Source organism: Marmota flaviventris, chromosome 3 (genome assembly GCF_047511675.1).
Source record: "Marmota flaviventris isolate mMarFla1 chromosome 3, mMarFla1.hap1, whole genome shotgun sequence".
Classification (NCBI taxonomy): domain Eukaryota; kingdom Metazoa; phylum Chordata; class Mammalia; order Rodentia; family Sciuridae; genus Marmota; species Marmota flaviventris.
Window position 1 is genome coordinate 60785962 of NC_092500.1, and position 18117 is coordinate 60804078.

The 18117-nt window shown below is 31.6% G+C and overlaps 2 pseudogenes; one reads left to right on the forward strand and one right to left on the reverse strand.

Moving 5' to 3' along the window:
- The first annotated feature begins 6359 nt into the window (after positions 1-6359).
- LOC114087431 (olfactory receptor 6C2-like) lies at positions 6360-7298 on the forward strand (annotated as a pseudogene).
- Positions 7299-11836: 4538 nt separating this feature from the next.
- Positions 11837-12788, reverse strand: LOC114087575 (olfactory receptor 6C70-like; annotated as a pseudogene).
- Positions 12789-18117: the final 5329 nt, after the last annotated feature.

An 18117-nucleotide genomic window follows, 5' to 3' on the forward strand; every position in this document is an offset into this window, starting at 1 on the left:
GCAACCACGCTGAATGGAGAAAAACTGGAAGCTTTCTCTCTAACATCTGGAATAATAATGCTATTTCCACCACTTTCATTCTAGTAAGAACAATCAGGCAAAAGAAAGAAATAAAGGGCATCTTAATTGGTAAAGAGGAAATCATATCGTCATTGTTTGTAAGGCAATATGTTCTTATGTACAGAAAATCCCCCAAACTCCACTAAAAAGCTATTGGAACTAAAATTAATTCAGCAAAGTAGCACAATACAAAAATCAACTTACAAAAATCCTTAGTGTTTCTGTGCACCAATAGCTAGTTGTCTGAATTAGAAATCGAGAGAGATTCTTCAGCTAAAAAAATAATATCAAGTGCCAAAAAATGTATATAACTAGAGAACAATATGGAAAGTAAAATAAATCACATGTAGACAAATATTATCTATTCTTTCTCATTAATGGATGTTTAAAATATTGATCACATTGTACAATAGTGATAATATTCTCTAGAACAGGGTCAACTGTAATTCATAATAACTTATTTTGTATTTTATAAATAACTAAAAGACAGAAGCTGGAAGTCTCCAAACACAAAGCAATAAGAAGATGCATAGTTTTCATATAGAACAAATAATGTCCACCATATATATGTTCTCCTGTTTTCAAATGTAAATTAAGATTAACAAAATGATGGATATTATAATAACTTTGTATACATAATAATCTTTGTCAATTAAAATTTTCACATGTAGTAGATATACTACCCAACATTTTATCATGGAGTATTCAGTAAAATATTTTATTAACAGACAGAATTATATCCTTAGACATTCTAATGGAGTGAATGGGGAGTTGAATGTGACTTGGGCTTTTCTTCTTTTTCATTAAGATGAGCACCTACCCCTTAGCTGATTCTTGTTTGCTATCTTACTGTCTCAAAGGAAAGTGACTCTGCTGCTGCCTATTCTAGTTGCTTTGCCAAGGCTAATTACACAGAGGGCTCAGTAAGTGATGTCTGAACCTGGGCACTAAGGATACTTGACTATTAATTCAGGTAGTCCCAGTGTGCCTTGCAGACAGAGAGCAGAAAACATAAATATCAGGGAGTGAAAATATTAACTGTCTGCTCAGAAAGATCAGAACATCACTCTTTGCAACCCAAAGAAAATTCCTTTTTTTCTTCTCTCTCTCAGATTTTCTTATCAGAATGATGGAGAGCAAAGAAAATGTTTCCAATATTCAAAGTAAGAGTTTTTAAAGGTATAACATACCTACTTGAAACTTGGAAACTAGGAAAATTCAAGACTCTCCAAAATATGTGTGCAGAGCAAATTTAGATGATGGTGCTAGCCCTGGACAAGTCACATCTTCCTTAGCACAACACAGTTAAACCCACTAAGGAGCTGCCAGCCAAAATTATGAAAAATTATCAAGAGTAAGTAATGTAAGGTAGACGTGAGGACTGCTTTCCCTTTTGAGAGATCAGGGAAATAAATATTTGTTGCTGTATTTTCCTGTAATTTTTTAAGCTTTGCTTTAACTTTTTATTATGGAAAATTGTAAGAAACATGTTTTTAAATTATTCACCAGATTTTTGACAAGACTAACGACTTGGTCAGGGCATGTTTAAGTATCCATCTAGTAATTTGTAGTTATCCATGCTGTGTAATTTAAAAGAAACACTGAAATATGCCTTCCAAATGCTTGGAAAATGTACCACAAAGAATATTAGATTACTTACAATTTCAACATTTTCTAAATTGTAAATTTTCTTTTACTGTGAAAATTTTAAGTAGACATGGTCCAATATTTCCTATTAGTTTAATGAAATCGTTCTCTTAATATCTAAGTGAGACAAATTACTGTCTATTGGGAGAACTTTTATTTCTTCCTCTTTCACTGCACAACATTATCAAGGCAAGGATTTTCACTAAGACCTTTTTTGCCTGGTATGTGTATAGAGGGGGAGGTCTGAGGGATGAGGTGACAGAAAAGATGTGAACTTTTATTGACTTCATGCCTTATTCCACTCATTGCACTTTTTCGGTCCTGAAGTAGTTGAGAGACAATTAGTTCTTAGATAACTAAAATCAAAGATATAGTTATAGTAAATCATACCTGTATAAAAGAGAAACCATTAAGACATTGATTTTTATGTATCAAAGCCAAAATATGATTTTTATCTATCAAAGCCAAAAAAGATTGAGCTCATATGGGAAACCCCAGTAAACTTGAAAACAGAGTCCTGTTTTTTTTTTTTTTTTTTTTTTCCTAAAATAAGCTCTTGGTTAGCCTGAGAGGCTTTCAGGGACCAATCTTGAGATGGGGTGGGATATCATCAAGGGGAATAGATTCCGTTTTATGGATGTCTTCAAAAACCTTGCGTCTTACTAAGAAATAAATGCACGTGACGCAGGGTCATTGGACAATATTGTTCAGTGTACTCTGTTAGCATCTTCATCTAAGTCATACCAGGTCTGTGCCATTTCCCTTAGTTTTCTGCCTATTTTCCTGTGATGATAACCTGAAAGCAAGCTGAGTCTTGCCATATATATCACGTGGGATTTTCTAAGGCACATGGCCATAGGAAGGAAGAATTCATTTTTCTAGACCCATAGGACTCATGTTATTTGCAGAAATTTTTAAAAAGCAAACTGTGTTAATAAAATAAAATCATTTTAAAAACAAACTGTTATCTCCTGCAGAAACATTTCATTCAATGATAGGGAAATAGAAAAAGCCCAAGAAACCGTGTTTCAGATAATGCATATGTTCATTGCCAGCTTTATAAATAATTAGGCTGGCTGATTGGGGCAATCATTACTCTATAAACAGAAGCACAATTTGTTACTCTACATGAAGACTACATGTAATGATCAGGGATTACATCAACAAAATAAGGCGTATAATGCTGAAAAAGGAACTTTATTAATATTTTACTTATCCTTCATTTGTGTCTACATTATAATGCAAATATATTAATTAAGTAATAGTTTATGGCATAAGGAATAGTACTGAAGGAGGGGTAGATGACAATGGCAGTGTTGAACACTAAACTTTAATTGCCTAGGTGATTCTCAAACATTACTATGTTTATGAAACTCTTAATCATTGTATTACAATTATTCTGCCTTCTAATTTCTCCACTAGCATCTGACCTCACTCCCCTATTTCTTGGTGAAAATGTATTAGATCCGTTTAATTCTCATGAATCTATGTTTGAGAAAAATTTCTTTGATAATTCTAATTCAAAAGATGAATGTAACAGATTATAGAAAATGACAGTGAGAGTTTTAGTACAAATTAAATGATTTTCATTATATGGAACCTAGCCTGGTGCCCGGGAAATAGCAGATGCTCCTTGGAATAGATTTGTTTTACATAGCTTGCTTGATGTTTGCCAATAGCCAAGTTCAATCAATCCCTGAAGCAGAATTAATAAGAGCGAGGGGGATGAAAGGATCAAGAGCTCTTCATTCCTTGGGAAGACTAGGGCCAAGAGAATGTTAGAGTGGTGCACTCTGGCAGAAGGACATTGGGAGTTTGGGAAGATGAGTATGGAGAATGGACGCTATGAAGCAATCATTACCTTAACACAACTTCCCCTAGCCTGCACACGTGAAAAGATTTCTGAGAGGAAAAACCTCAAAAATATTAGGGAATTAAGAGGATTCTTTTCTTATAAAAAAGGAGAAGATATATTTACCCCTACTCAATAAAATATAAGACTGAAAAGAGAAATGAAAGTGATATTGTGTTTCTGAGAAAAATAGGTGAAATTTGAAATTTGGGTAAAGGATCACATGAAAGACTATAAAAGTACAAAAGGAAAAACTATATGTCAAATAATTTAGGAGGCAAATATTTACTTTAAGACACTCCAGATAAACATTGTAGGTCTTTTCCAAATGATGCAGTTGACCAAATGACTTCAGATGTGATTCACCAACAGCCCCCTCACTAGAGACAGAGATCAGTGGGTATGGGGCCAGATGCCATTTGTCTGAGTATGAGGTATTCTGTTCATAATTATGGAAGTGAGAATTCATTTAGATAGTGTAATTATCTTCAGCATGGGTTTCTTTTTAACAGCTTTATTGAGGTATAATTTGTAACATAAATTGCATATATTTGAAATACTCAATTTGATGAGGTAGGACATGCTCATACCATGAAGACGTCATTACAATAGAGAAAACGAACATATATCCTTCAGTTCCCCAAATTTCCTTGTTTCCCTTTTAGGTTTTGGTTTCATTTGTTTGTTTATAACTGTTGTTGTTTATTTCTTTGTTTTGGTAAAAATACTTAACAGGACATATACCCTCTTAAATTTTTTTCAGTGCCCAAAATAGCAATGCTAATAATAGCACCATGTTGCACAGCAGATCCCTGGACTTACTTATCTTCCATACTGAAATTTCATAGCCACAGAATAACTCTCCATTTCCCTTTCCTTTGATCCTGGCAACCACCCTTCTGAATCATTGTTTGTTTGAATCTATGTTAAATACTTCATGGAAGTGGAATCACGGAACATTTGCCCTTCTGTAACCCATTTCACTTTGATAATATCTTTCAGGACATTCATGTTGTTCCATATTGCAGGGCTTCTTTCTTTTTATAGTTAAATAATATTCCATTGTGTGTTTGTGTGTGTGTGTGTGTGTGTGTGCTCGTGTGCACCACATTTTCTTTTTATCCATTTTGACATCTGGGTTGTTTCCAAAGCTTTGCTATTTTTTTTCTGCAATGAACACAGGAATGCAGATTTTTCTTTGGGATACTGTTATTTATTCTTTTGGAAGCATGACAAAAAGTGGGATTGTTAGATTATACAGCCAGTCTATTGCTAGTTTTCTGAGGAAACTTCATAATGTTTTCTACAGTAACTATACCAGGTTACATTCCCATCAAAAGGTGCACAGACTTCAATTTCTCCACATCCTTATCAAAACACATATTTGCTGCTGTTAATAGATAACATAAGAGATATAAAGTAACATCTGATTGTATTTCACAACTTAATATGAGCTGTTAGAAAGTTGAATAGTCAACTTTTTTTTAACTGTAGACTCCAAATACCCAAGATTTCCAGTGTAACAAAGATTGTAAGCCATGAGCACACCTCCTGGGGGATAGCAAAATCACCAGCAAAGATAAGTTAAAAACAAACAAACAAACAAAAACAAACAAACAACTTGAATTTTCCTCCTCACTCAGCCTTGTCTTCATCATGTACCTGGTTTCTGTTCACTGCAAAAGAAAAATTCACTGCTGTTGTGTTCCTTACCTCAAAACTGTTGGATCCTAAGAAATTTATAATTTAATAATATTTTAGGTGAATCAATAGACTAGAAGAATGGAGAAAAGAGAAGAAAACCTGGCCAGGCAAAAAAAAAGTGGAATAACAGTTTTTCAGACTGTGACTGTTCTGGGCCATAGAATTGTGATGACATTATTTTTCCCTTACAAAAGGTAGGTTTATTTATTTATATCTATGACAAGCATTTTTCCTCTAGAAACACTACCTCTGAATTTGCTTATGAAAAATACAAAAAACTGGATGGCTAAATAAAAATTCTAATATGAATATGAAGAGATGAGTAGAATTAATATTACAAAGATGAAAAGGCTTTATCACTAATTACATTTGGTTATATCACCGTGTGACAAAAATGTATATCACCGAGTGTCCGTGTGACAGAAATGGTTTTGGGATACAGATAGGAAAGTAAATTAAACAAAGAAGAAAACATAAAAAACTACCTTGGTTACAATCAGGATTTCACAGCAATTCTTCTCTTCCAGACATTGCAGTAAAAGCCTTTTAGCTATGAGTGTTATCTGAAACATTCTCTACTTTTTTAAACATTGAAATACAATTATATAAAGGTACATTAAATAATTTCTTCAAAAATTAGTGAACACGTGTTATGTATTAGACACTTTTTTGTGGCCACAAAGGATATAACAGAAAAAGAACAAATTTCTGATTTTTAGAGTACATTTTCTATCCACTCTAACAATCTAATAATCTTGAGATTTCACAGAAATGGAAATCCAGTCCACATAATGATTCGTATGTGATAAATCAACTACATTTGTAAATTCTGAGGGCAACAAAAGATCAAAGAAACCATTGGATTGTTTTACAATAACATGATTCCTTAAGGAAATCTCCACTACTTGTAGACATAAAATTCAGTAAGGCTACTGGAATAGTACAAATATTGATTACGATGTAAAAAGAGAAGATAAACATAGTCTAATTTGCTGATCTTCTATATACACACCTTTTTGTTGTAGAATTTGAATATGTTTTTCTTTCAAAAATCTTGACTTTTACACAAGGATTAGGTAAATATCAAAGTTCTATGATGAGGAACCACACAGCAGTAACCATTTTCATCCTGCTGGGACTGACGGATGACCCAAAACTGCAAATTGTGCTTTTTATCTTTCTGTTGCTCACCTACATGTTGAGTGTAACAGGGAACCTGACTATTATCACCCTCACACTGGTGGATCCCCATCTGAAGACACCTATGTACTTCTTCCTCAGAAACTTTTCCTTCCTAGAAGTTTCATTTACTACTGTCTGTATTCCTTGATTCCTGTACAGTTTATCAACTGGAGATAATACTGTTTCCTACAATGCTTGTGCAACTCAAATATTTTTTGTTTTTCTCTTTGGAGCAACAGAATTTTTTCTCCTGGCAGCCATGTCCTATGATTGCTATGTGGCCATCTGTAAACCTCTTCATTATATGACCATCATGAACAACAGAGTGTGCACCTTATTAGTCTTCTTGTGTTGGGTAGCTGGCTTGATGATTATTGTCCCACCCCTAAGTGTAGGTCTGCAGCTTGAATTCTGTGATTCTAATGCCATTGATCATTTCAGCTGTGATGCAAGTCCCCTCCTAAAGATCTCATGCTCAGACACATGGATGTTAGAACAGATGTTTATCATTGTGGTTGTGTTTGCCCTCATTATTACCCTAGTCTGTGTGGTTCTGTCTTACACGTACATCATCAGGACCATTCTGAGATTCCCCTCTGTTCAGCAAAGGAAAAAGGCCTTTTCCACCTGCTCATCCCACATGATTGTGGTTTCCATCACCTCTGGCAGCTGCATCTTCATCTATGTCAAGCCTTCAGCAAAGGAGGAGGTGGCCATAAATAAAGGAGTTTCAGTTCTCACCACTTCTGTAGCGCCCTTGCTCAACCCTTTCATTTACACCTTGAGGAACAAACAAGTGAAACTCTCTTTCAATGACTCCATAAAGAAGATTGTGTTTCTCTCAAAGAAGTAGAAGTTTTGATGAATCAAAGGAAAATAAAACATTCTGTGACTGTTTTATTGCTGATTCTAACTTACTCCATTGTTTTCTGTCTACATTTTAGTCCAATTAGCATTCTCATTGACATTTAACATTTCATCCTGATCTCCCCTTTATTAAACTCTTTGTTACTTCAAATCAAATTCATGCATTGTGTTTTCCTTCAATGGGAAACTAAAAAAAATATAATTTCCAAGAAATTAAGTTTTTCTCCACTTCTGAGTTAGGGAAATTGAGAAAATAATATTGCTCCAGGGAAGGAAAGAAAATAATATTTTAAATTGTGTAATTTATCTATGAGTTAAATTATATGACAATAGTGCTAGCTACTTTCTTACTGTAATATGAATTATAAAATGAATAGCATAAATGCAACAATGAAAATTAAAAAAATAGAATCCCAAAATTTTGCAGAGAAATGCTAAAATATATTAAACCAAATAATGCATTCCAAGCTTATTACAATATTGGGAAAGATTATATCAACAGGAGTTTATGATTCATCAGAATTGAAGATATCTTCACAATCATTGGAAAGATTTAGTTGCTATTTTCTTATATAGCAGACCAACACCACTTAAAAGATATATACTTAATTTAAAGCAATATAAACATTAAATCACTTATTGTGAATTACTAATTCAGAATAGATGCATGAACGTTAATTGGAACACCAAATTTTAAGTTCCCACAAATAGGAAAACTAGTTAAATAAACACACACACAATATATATATATATATATATATATATATATATATATATATATATATATATATATTTAATTATCAATGATATACAATGAGCAAAATAGGAATAAATAAGGAAATAGAAATGATAATATAAATTGAAATTAAGATCAAGGGAACAATGCATAAAGTACTCAAAAATTAAAGAGGTTAGAGTTTGCAGCTATTTACAGTGTGCTTATCACTGAAAGAAAAAGGAAAGAAACCCCAACTATATGCTGTGTACAAAAGACACACTTCTGAGGCAAAGCCTTCCACAGGCTGAAAGTAAAAGGCCAGAAAATTATATTCCATGGAAATGGAGCCTGAAAACAAGCAGGAGTAGCTGCTCTCATATTCAGCAAAGCAGATTTCAAGCCAAAATTAATCAGAAGAGACAAAGAAGTTCCCTTCACAAAGTAAACAGAGCAATTCAACAAAAAGATATCATAATATTAAATATTTCCCAGAAGTTTTCAAATAGTAACTAAAGAGACTCTGGATTCCACTGATGTATTTGGTGATTTGTACTTTTTCATCTATAATTGTATGTCTGTTCTCATCTCTCATTTTATCTCATCTCTCCTTTTTTTAGTTAGTCTAAGGTTCTATCAATATTGTTTATCCTTAAAGAACCAAGTATTTATTAAATTTTCTTATACTTTTAAAATTTTCTATTTCATTAATTTTATCTTGGACCTTAATTATTTCCTTACTTCATTTGTTTTATAATTCGTTTGTTTTTGTATTACTAGGAGCTTGAGACGCATCATGAGATTGTTTATTTGGGATCTTTCTGAGTTTTGGGTTTGTTTATGTTGTTGTTTTTATTTTACATAGGCACTCACAGTTATAAACTTTTCTCTTCAAACAATTTTGAAATGTCTCAGAGACTCTGTTATGTTCTATATCTATTCACATTTGATTCTAAGAATTTATTGATTTATTTAGTGAAAGAACATTCGAATAGCAATCTGCATGGCACCTTTATCTTCTTGCTCTTTAATCATTGTGGCAACTTCTATTGGTGATTCAATTCTGGGTGTAATTTGTATGCAGATGTGTTTGTCCATAGGAAGGAACAAGAGCAGGCTTTGCTTGTTTACCACCTGTGTTTCAAAACAGATTTTTGATATCCAGGTTGCTGGAATCATGGGAAATTCTCTACCCATACAAGTACCGAACTTTGCTGCTAATTTTCTTTAGAGTCTGCTGAAATGATTTCAAACTCTCCAGGTAATTACCTTGATAACAAAAACTCATGAAGAAAGAAAGTTGGACCAGAGTTGTAAGCAAGTATATGTGAAGAGGGAAGCAAAGACTTTCTGAAATAAAATCACTAAATGTTAAATTGCTGAGGAAGAAGGAAGGATGCAAAGCAGTTAAATTTTTCTAGATGGAACCATTTTTCCTTCTTTTCTCCTCATGCTGAAAACATTTCTTTTTCAAATAGTATGGTTACTAGAGGTTGAAGATCCATGAAAAAATACAATTACATGTCAAATCTTGCTAGAGAGAATACATGCTGGTCTTGGGGGTATTGACATCTTTGTAATAAAATGTGTGTTAACAAAGAGCCCATACTGGTGATACAAGTTAATTGCATTATTATGGTGTGATAAGAGAATGCAATTAGCACACCTCACTGTTCAGAAATATCAGTTTGGGTATCCAACTAACTCAGGCCTCCAGACTCCTTGTTTGCATAGGATGAGGTTTCAGTCTGCTTCCAAATTGACTTCATTCACAGTTACCTATCTCATTTAGTTTTTGCAGGTTTTTTTTTTTTTTTTTGCCATAATAGTTGACTTTGTTATCTACTTAGGAAGCCAGAGTAGAAGAATTTTTTTATTTTTTTGGTGCTGGGGATTAAACACAAGCACCCTAACAACTGAGCTATATCCCTAGCCCTAGAAGAACTCTTAAATATGAATTTTACCCTGGTTCTCAGAATTCCCCAGTAGGATTAGTCCACTTGTACTCAAAGGGGTATTTCAAGATAAACTCAACTGCCTTGCCTTCCCTGTTTCACTGTCTTGAGATCATTATCTTACTTTCAGTGTGTGAGAGAGACCTGGAGATCCAATATGAGTTTGTAAGCTAGAATACACAGTTTCACAGTTTGAAGTCTTTTGTTTTGTGACTCTATAGACCTGTAATTTGGAAGTTCAAGGCCTTGCCTAAACATTGTCTCTGTTTCCCTCCTTATTTCTTTGAACCAAGTGGCTGCTTTCCTCCTGAATTCCTGGATTCTTCTTCAGAACACTGCTATTCCTGTAACGTGCTTCTGAGTCTAAGAAGTTTTTAAAAATATTTTTCCTGATTTTTTTTATGGTTCATTCATTATTCAAAATTGTACTGCTCAATCTCTAGGTGTTTATGTAGTTCCTGTAGAATTTTTTTCTTGTTCTCTTCTACTTTCAGACCACTATGATCTGATAAGCTCTAAGAGATTATATCTTTTTATTTTTAAATATTTATTTATTTACATTTTGTAAGATTTGTTTTGTGACCTAACATATGGTCTATTTTGGAGAAAGTTTCATAACTACCTAAGAAGTGTAAGCATCTGTTTTGGGATGAAATATTCTATAAACATCTGTTAAGTTCATTGATTTGTAATACCCATCTTCGGCAGTAGCATCTTTGCTAATTTTATGCCTAGATGACCTATTAGTGAGAGAGAAGTGTTGACTTCACTTAGTGAGAGAGTCTGTGTGATGCAATTTGTTTGTTCTCAGCTCTGACTGGTAAGAGCTCTTTGATAAGAGTAAAGCTTAAGTGACTGGTCTTGAATATTCAGAAAGCAAGTATATCAAGAACAAGATAAATAACAGAGGTCAAAATAAGTAAACTTATTTGAATAAACTGCAGAGATTTTTAGTCTCCTATTCAGGAAGTCCAAATGGAGACTTTAAGCTGTCGCCACTTCCCCATTTTCACTGAATAGTGTTGGAACTTTCCTCCAAACCAGCTCAGCTCATCATATCTGCCCTTATTTTCTGCTCATATTATGATTTTGTTGAACACCACTACCTATTTGTCTTAAACTCAGTGAAAGAATTTCTTTTGGCTCCTTGGAGAGTAGCTTATCTTCCTCCACTGAACCATGTGCACAGGACTGCTGCAATCTGTTCATGTTATTAATTCTCTTTCTTTTCTAGAAACTGCTATTTCTGGTTTCTAGCTCTCTAAGTTGTCTGGCATCATTTCCCCCATAGAGTTAATACCTAAATATCTTGGAGCACTGTTATTTTAATTCAGTTTCAAGGAGTTGTTATGTTCTTGGGGAGGTTCCTCTGATTCACCATTTCTTTATATTGTGCATGATTTTTTAAAAGAGTATATTATTTTTTTTTAAAGTTTCCCATATGCCATTCTAAGAACTCTTAATAATAATGCAAATTTTTGATTGTCTCAGATTTTTAAAGAAAGTGGCTTTTAAGCAAAAAAAAAAACAAACAAACAAAAAAAAAAACCCAAAAAACATATTTTAAAAATTACTTAAGAAGACCAGTTTAGTTAAAAACATTTTACATGGTATTATACAACCAAAGATCCTCATATATTTTATTTTAATATGATTTTAAAGAAAATTTCTAACACGATACAGTTTTCTTATTGAAAAACACAAAGTTAAATTCAGAAAGAAATAGTTTCAAATTTCTAGCCAGCTTAAGTACATAAATAATTATATATTAGCTACTAATTCTTAAACTAGATGGATCAAATTTATTTTTGACCAAAGTTTCATTATATTCTCTTGTTATTTCAATAAATTGTATTATTTTTCTAAAGCAGTAAGTATCTTTTTAAATCCTGCTCTGAAGGCTTGCTTCACTTGCTGATTCCTTAGAGTGTAAATGAATGGATTCAACATAGGGGCAACTGAAGTGTTGAGCACAGCTATCCATTTGCATAAAATAACTCTTTCATTTGATGATGGCTTTATGTAGATGAATATGCAGCTGCAATAAGTGATAGAGACAACAATAATGTGAGAAGAGCAAGTGGAAAAGGCTTTTTTCTTTTGCTGAGCTGAAGGAAATTTGAGAATTTTCTTGATGATGTGAGCATAGGAAAGAATCACTAATAATAGTGTGACAATGAGTGTTATCATAGCTATGAAAAAAGCTATCAGTTCTAGTAAATGTGTGTCTGCAGCAAGAAAGTTGTAATATAGGAGAAATGTCACAAACGAAATGATCAATGATATTTGAAGCACAAAAATCCAAGTCAAGACCCAAAATCAGAGGAGGAAAAACAACCAGGAATCCAGTTGCCCAAGAACCCAGGACAAGCTGAAGGCAAACTTTGTTGTTCATGATGGATGTATAATGCAAGGGCTTGCAGATGGCAACATAGCGGTCATAGGACATGGTAGCCAGAAGAAAAAATTCTGTAGTCCCCAAGAATATGTAAAAAAAAAAAAAAAACAACTGAGATATGCAATCATTATAAGAAATAGTCTTTTCCTTAGTTACAATGGTGATTAGGAATTTGGGGATGCAAGTAGTTGTGAATGAAATTTCCAGGAAAGAGAAATTACGGAGGAAAAAGTACATTGGAGTCTTGAGATGGGAATCCAGCAGAGTGAGAACAGTGATGGTCAAGTTTCCCATTATTACTCAACATGTAATTTAGAAGTAGAAATAAGAAAATCACAACTGTAACTGTGAATTATCTGTCAATCCCAGGAGGATGAATTCTATCTGTCTTGAATGGTTCTTCATTCCTCTTTTGTGATTTTTAATCAATTTTAGAAATAAAAAAAATATGACAACCAAAGAAATGAAAACTTGTTATCCATTTCTGGGCAGTGAATTGAAATGCATTCTGCTATCATGTATAACTAATTAGAACAAATTTAAAAAAATCAGAAACTACCTGAGTAGCTATTTATCCAGAAGAAGATCCATGAAAGATCCATGTTCCCAAGCACTCCCTCTGATGGGCCAATACTCCATAGGTGTTGAAGTTATAACCTGAAACTAGAAAAACACAAACTGTTCATTTGGATTTTAAGAACATTGTGGAAGTCAACTTTCTTTTGGAAATTGATCTGCAAAACACACAATAGCTGATTTTTTTTCACCCTTTCATTCAAACTCAGTTAACTGTAACAAATTATAAATATATCCAGTTGAAAAAAATAATTTCATAAAAATATTGCTTCAAGAATCAAAAGTATTCAATTAATTTTTAATTTCATCTGAAAACAATCATTTCAGTAAAGTGAATGAATATCTACAGTTAAATTCTGATCCTTTAAATTTCATATTAAAGTGACATTTCTAAGATCCTTATTGGTACCTCTTGCCACTTCTCTATGACTGATGAAAACATGAAAATTTCCCAAGAAAAAATGTATTATTTTATATTATAAGAAAATAAATATAAGTAGAATCTAAGAAAATTAAAAAAGATTAAGTATATATAACCCTAAAGGTGTGATAGGGGCTCCATGACTCTGAAATCTGCTGAGAAATATGAAACCTATGGATAAAATAAAATGTCCCACTTTTATTATGAAATCAGTTACCTAATGAACCTGGGTTCTATTCTCAGCACCACATAAAAATAAATAAATAAAATAAAGGTATTGTGTCCAACTACAACTAAAAAATAAATATTAAAAAAATTAAAATGTAATGAAGGAAAAATACAAGGGAGAATTGTAAGAAATTCTATTTGCAGCACCTTTGTTTAGTGATACACTGTTTATAAGCTGATGTTACTAAATATAGCATTAGATTTTTTTCAGTAGCATAATTGCTCTATCTACAAATTTTCTAACTTTAAGTGAAGGATTATTTATGCTGATTTATTTTAGTATCTAAATTCAGATATAACATTGACACATTAAATAACTTTTTTGTTATTAAAATTTTACAAGCCTGATTTCAACTCCTACAAAATTCATAGTTATTAACTGGGATGCAACTGTAATTGACTTGATTTAAAATGAATATATTCTTTAGGTAAATACTAATAATGACACTTTATGTAGTAAGATCAATATCTTAGCATTTTAAAAGTTTGTTTGTATTATTTGAAAAAAATCAATAGAAAAGTCAAATCTCTGATACTCCTGGGGAAAGAATGAAAAAATACATCTTTTTTGTAGCAAAAAGACAATTTTAGAAGTGAAAGTAGACAACAAATTTTTAAATTTAAAATAAAATTATAAGGACATCTCCTAGCCATCTTTATGAAAATGAAATTAGAATTTGAAAGGTAGAGTAAAAATTTTCTGAGGAAATAGCCAAGTATAATTTGGCAAACTATGAAAATAACCAGAAAATAACTACAATGAAAACTAAAACTTTAAATAAAAATGTATTTTCTATCTTTGATAAATTCTAAACATTGTATTGGCCTATTAATCAACTATAGAATATATTGAAGAATAAATATTTTTCATTTTATTGAAATACTTCTAATAAATACAGAAAAAAATAATGGGTGCTAGCAATGTCCAAATAACTAAGACTTAGAAAAGGGACACAAAAATCTTCTTTTGCATGGATGAAATGCAAAACTACTAGATAAAACTATCAAATGATGAATAAATAAAACGTAGTATGTTCATTTTCAATGAAACATTTTGCTGCAAATAAAATGTTGAAAATATAGTTATATATAAAATATGTATAAGCTTTAGAATTATAATATTAAGTTCAAAAACAAGATAACATACATTTGATGCTTTATATACAATACTATTCCATACACAATACAATATGATTGATTGATACATAGATAGAGAGATATGTAAAGGTAGTCTCAGAGAGAGAGAGAATGTACTCACATGTTTGCATCTGTGTGTCAAAATACATTAAGGTTGTTGAAAAAAAAATTTCTCTGTTCTCCCCAATGATTTTTGCCAGTAGGAATGCCTAAATACTCTTAATAGCTGTATGTACCAGGAAAAAAAAAAAAAAAACGATATTAAATCATAGTTGAAAACATTTTTGGTTTAATTTTATATGAGAAGCTGCAATGTTGCCAGTACTATGAAAAATATGTTATTTCATACTAGGTAGTTTATTTTCAGCTTAAATGATACAATGATAATTCAAAAGTTAGTAATTACTTATCTTCATTTTATGGTATACATTAGTATAAAGGTCTAAAGAAATAAATTAGAGAATGTCCTTTTGTATTTTATCTTGTAAAATAGATTCTTTAATTAAAACAATATTAAGCTTTTAAAGCACAGCAAGATCAAGAAAAAAAGGCATTAAGAATTGATTAAGTCTTAGAAGTATTTTTTTTAACAAAACTTAAAAACTTTTTCAAGCTTACTTATTTAATAATAGCAAGTAGTAACTCTACAGCAAAACTGATGCTCACCACTACAATTCAGTGCTATTCTGAAATCTATAACTAATTAAGATTTTAAAGAAAAATTATATACTATAAAATTCAAATAAATAAATTGATTGGGACATAAGATATATTTTAACTCTTTAAAAAACGAAACAAACTATTACAACAATAAAACAGTTCAGTAATATGAATATATTTTTTAAATCCTAAAAGGGAAAACCTTTTTTAGAATAAACAATATAAAACTTATCTTTCTCAAAAAATTATCAAACTCTCATAATATGCATAAGCTCAATATTGTGGTATGGTTTTAAAGTGGAAAACTATTATGATAAATCCTGCACATACATATAATCATAATGTAATAATAATAATAATAATAATAATAATAATAATAATAATAATAGAATGGAGACCAGAGAGAGGAAGTTACTAGGGAAGATAATGAGGAATGAGATTGATCAAATTATGCTATGTGCATGTATGAATAGAACATAATAAATCCCACTATTTTGTATAATTAGTATTAACCAATAAAAATGGAAAAAAAAGTAAAACATAGAACACAACATATTTGAAAATAAGCAATTATTTGAATAAATTTACTCATTTGGATACTAACACATTTTGAAGTGGATATATATTCTTATAAAAGTATTCCAGTATATTTTAGATACAAAATTACAAAGTTTTTATAAGAATCCTGTATTTTATAAATACCTACATATAGTATTCATAGCTATAACTTATGCAAAATTATAAAAAAGTAACAGCACTTTAAAACAAATCTATTTTGTAGGGAGGTATTATATTACAGTGCACTTGTATTTTTTAAAACATGCAGTTATTAGTAACTCTTCTAACAAAGGGAATGATAAAATACAATGTAAACTTTTTCAAGCTTACTTATTTAATAATAGCAAGTAGCAACTATAAGTAAATTCAGAAACTAACTGTATAAAGTCATGTTTTCAATTTTTAAAAAATGGTACACTTCATTTTCCTCTTAACCTGAGCAAATTTTTGCAGTTGATTTGTAAAATGATATTTACAAATGAGCTTAGAACATGAACACTGAAATAGGAAAAAAAACATTTTATAATATAAAATGTTTTCTTCTTTTAAATTAAAATATTCAAAGTAAATTTCTTCCCATCAAATTTTGTAAATCAGTATCTTTGCTATTCTGAAGACTTTTTAAAAAAAATATTGCTGAATATAGAATATTTTCCTTCTACATAATTTAGCTTATTACTTACATGAATTCAAGAAGCCAACTTTATGTTATTTATCATTTTCATTTTTTAGTAACTGTTTTCTTTTTCAGTTTTTTTAAAACTCTGATTCTTCTCTCTTGTATTAATTTTCCAGTTTACAAGCTTGTGATGGAAATGGTGGATCATAGAGAGAGACATACACTAATCTTTGACTTTCTTCTTTGATTTCATCTCATTTGGTATTTTTCACTTTGCTACTATGCCTGTGTTCTAATATCTGCTTTTTCTGCAAAACATATTGAGCATTTCTGAAGGTTAAATGGGAATATCAGAGTAATTTCAAAACCAGGAAAGAAACATTTTTTCAACAAGAGAAAATTATTCAATTAGCATTTATTAATTAACTTTCAAAAGCGTTATTTTTTTCCATTTAAAAAAATGTATTAAAATTAAACGTGTTGGGCTGGGGATGTGGCTCAAGTGGTAGCGCGCTCGTCTGGCATGCGTGCAGCCCGGGTTCGATCCTCAGCACCACATACAAACAAAGAGGTTGTGTTTGCCAATGACTAAAAAAAAATAAATATTAAAAAAATTCTCTCTCTCTCTCTCTAAAAAAAAATTAAACATGTGAAGTCATACTTTAGGAAAAAAAATATCTTTCAACTTTGTTATGTTTAGTTGACTTCTAAAATTTCTGAGATTTTCTTTATCTAGACAGTAAATAAATAATTACCATTTCCTTCATAGTTCTCCAGTACAATGTTTGGTTTAAACACCAAAGCATTAGAAATGCAGGTGGAAGTACATAAGTGAAACTTCTTTACTTGCATTCATGGATTATTAATATAGCAAATAAATAATTATTTATGTTTTATAAAAATAGAAGTGATAAAATACCATGTTTGAATAACTGTTGCTTATTTCTGAGTAATTTACATTGTATGTGTAGTCGTTCCTAAATATTTGAAAAAGAAAATCACTATTTTACATACCTTTATCAGTATATATTGATATATTTTTTCTCTATAATACATGAGTAGCTGTGAACGTCTAGAGCGTTCGGGTCCCTGGGTAAGGGTCGCGAAATAACCAGGACACAGGGGATGCAGAGCAAAGGCAGCAATTGCAACTGCATGCTGAGGTTTATTTGCAAGTTCCTTTTATCTACTTCTTCTAACAAAGCAAGCAATTCTTCAATATCACATTACCCACATTGCCTAAATATCATGCCTCAGTGGATACACAGAGCTAAATTCAGATCGTTCCTGTTTATTTGATAAGTACCCTCTTAAAGTTCTTTGTAGACATTATCTAATCCCCCGAGGATGCATTTGTTTCTTTAGAATGTACTGTTCCCAGGATAAGTATGCAGGAAGCTTCTTCCTCTTGGCCAAACCATGCAGAACTTGTGACTTGCGATAAGGGGAAGAGAACGTTTCCTCCTCCTAACTGAGGTTTGCCTCACCTGACCTAAATCACAACCACAGCTCTTGCAAAATGTCAGGCCTGAGGGAGC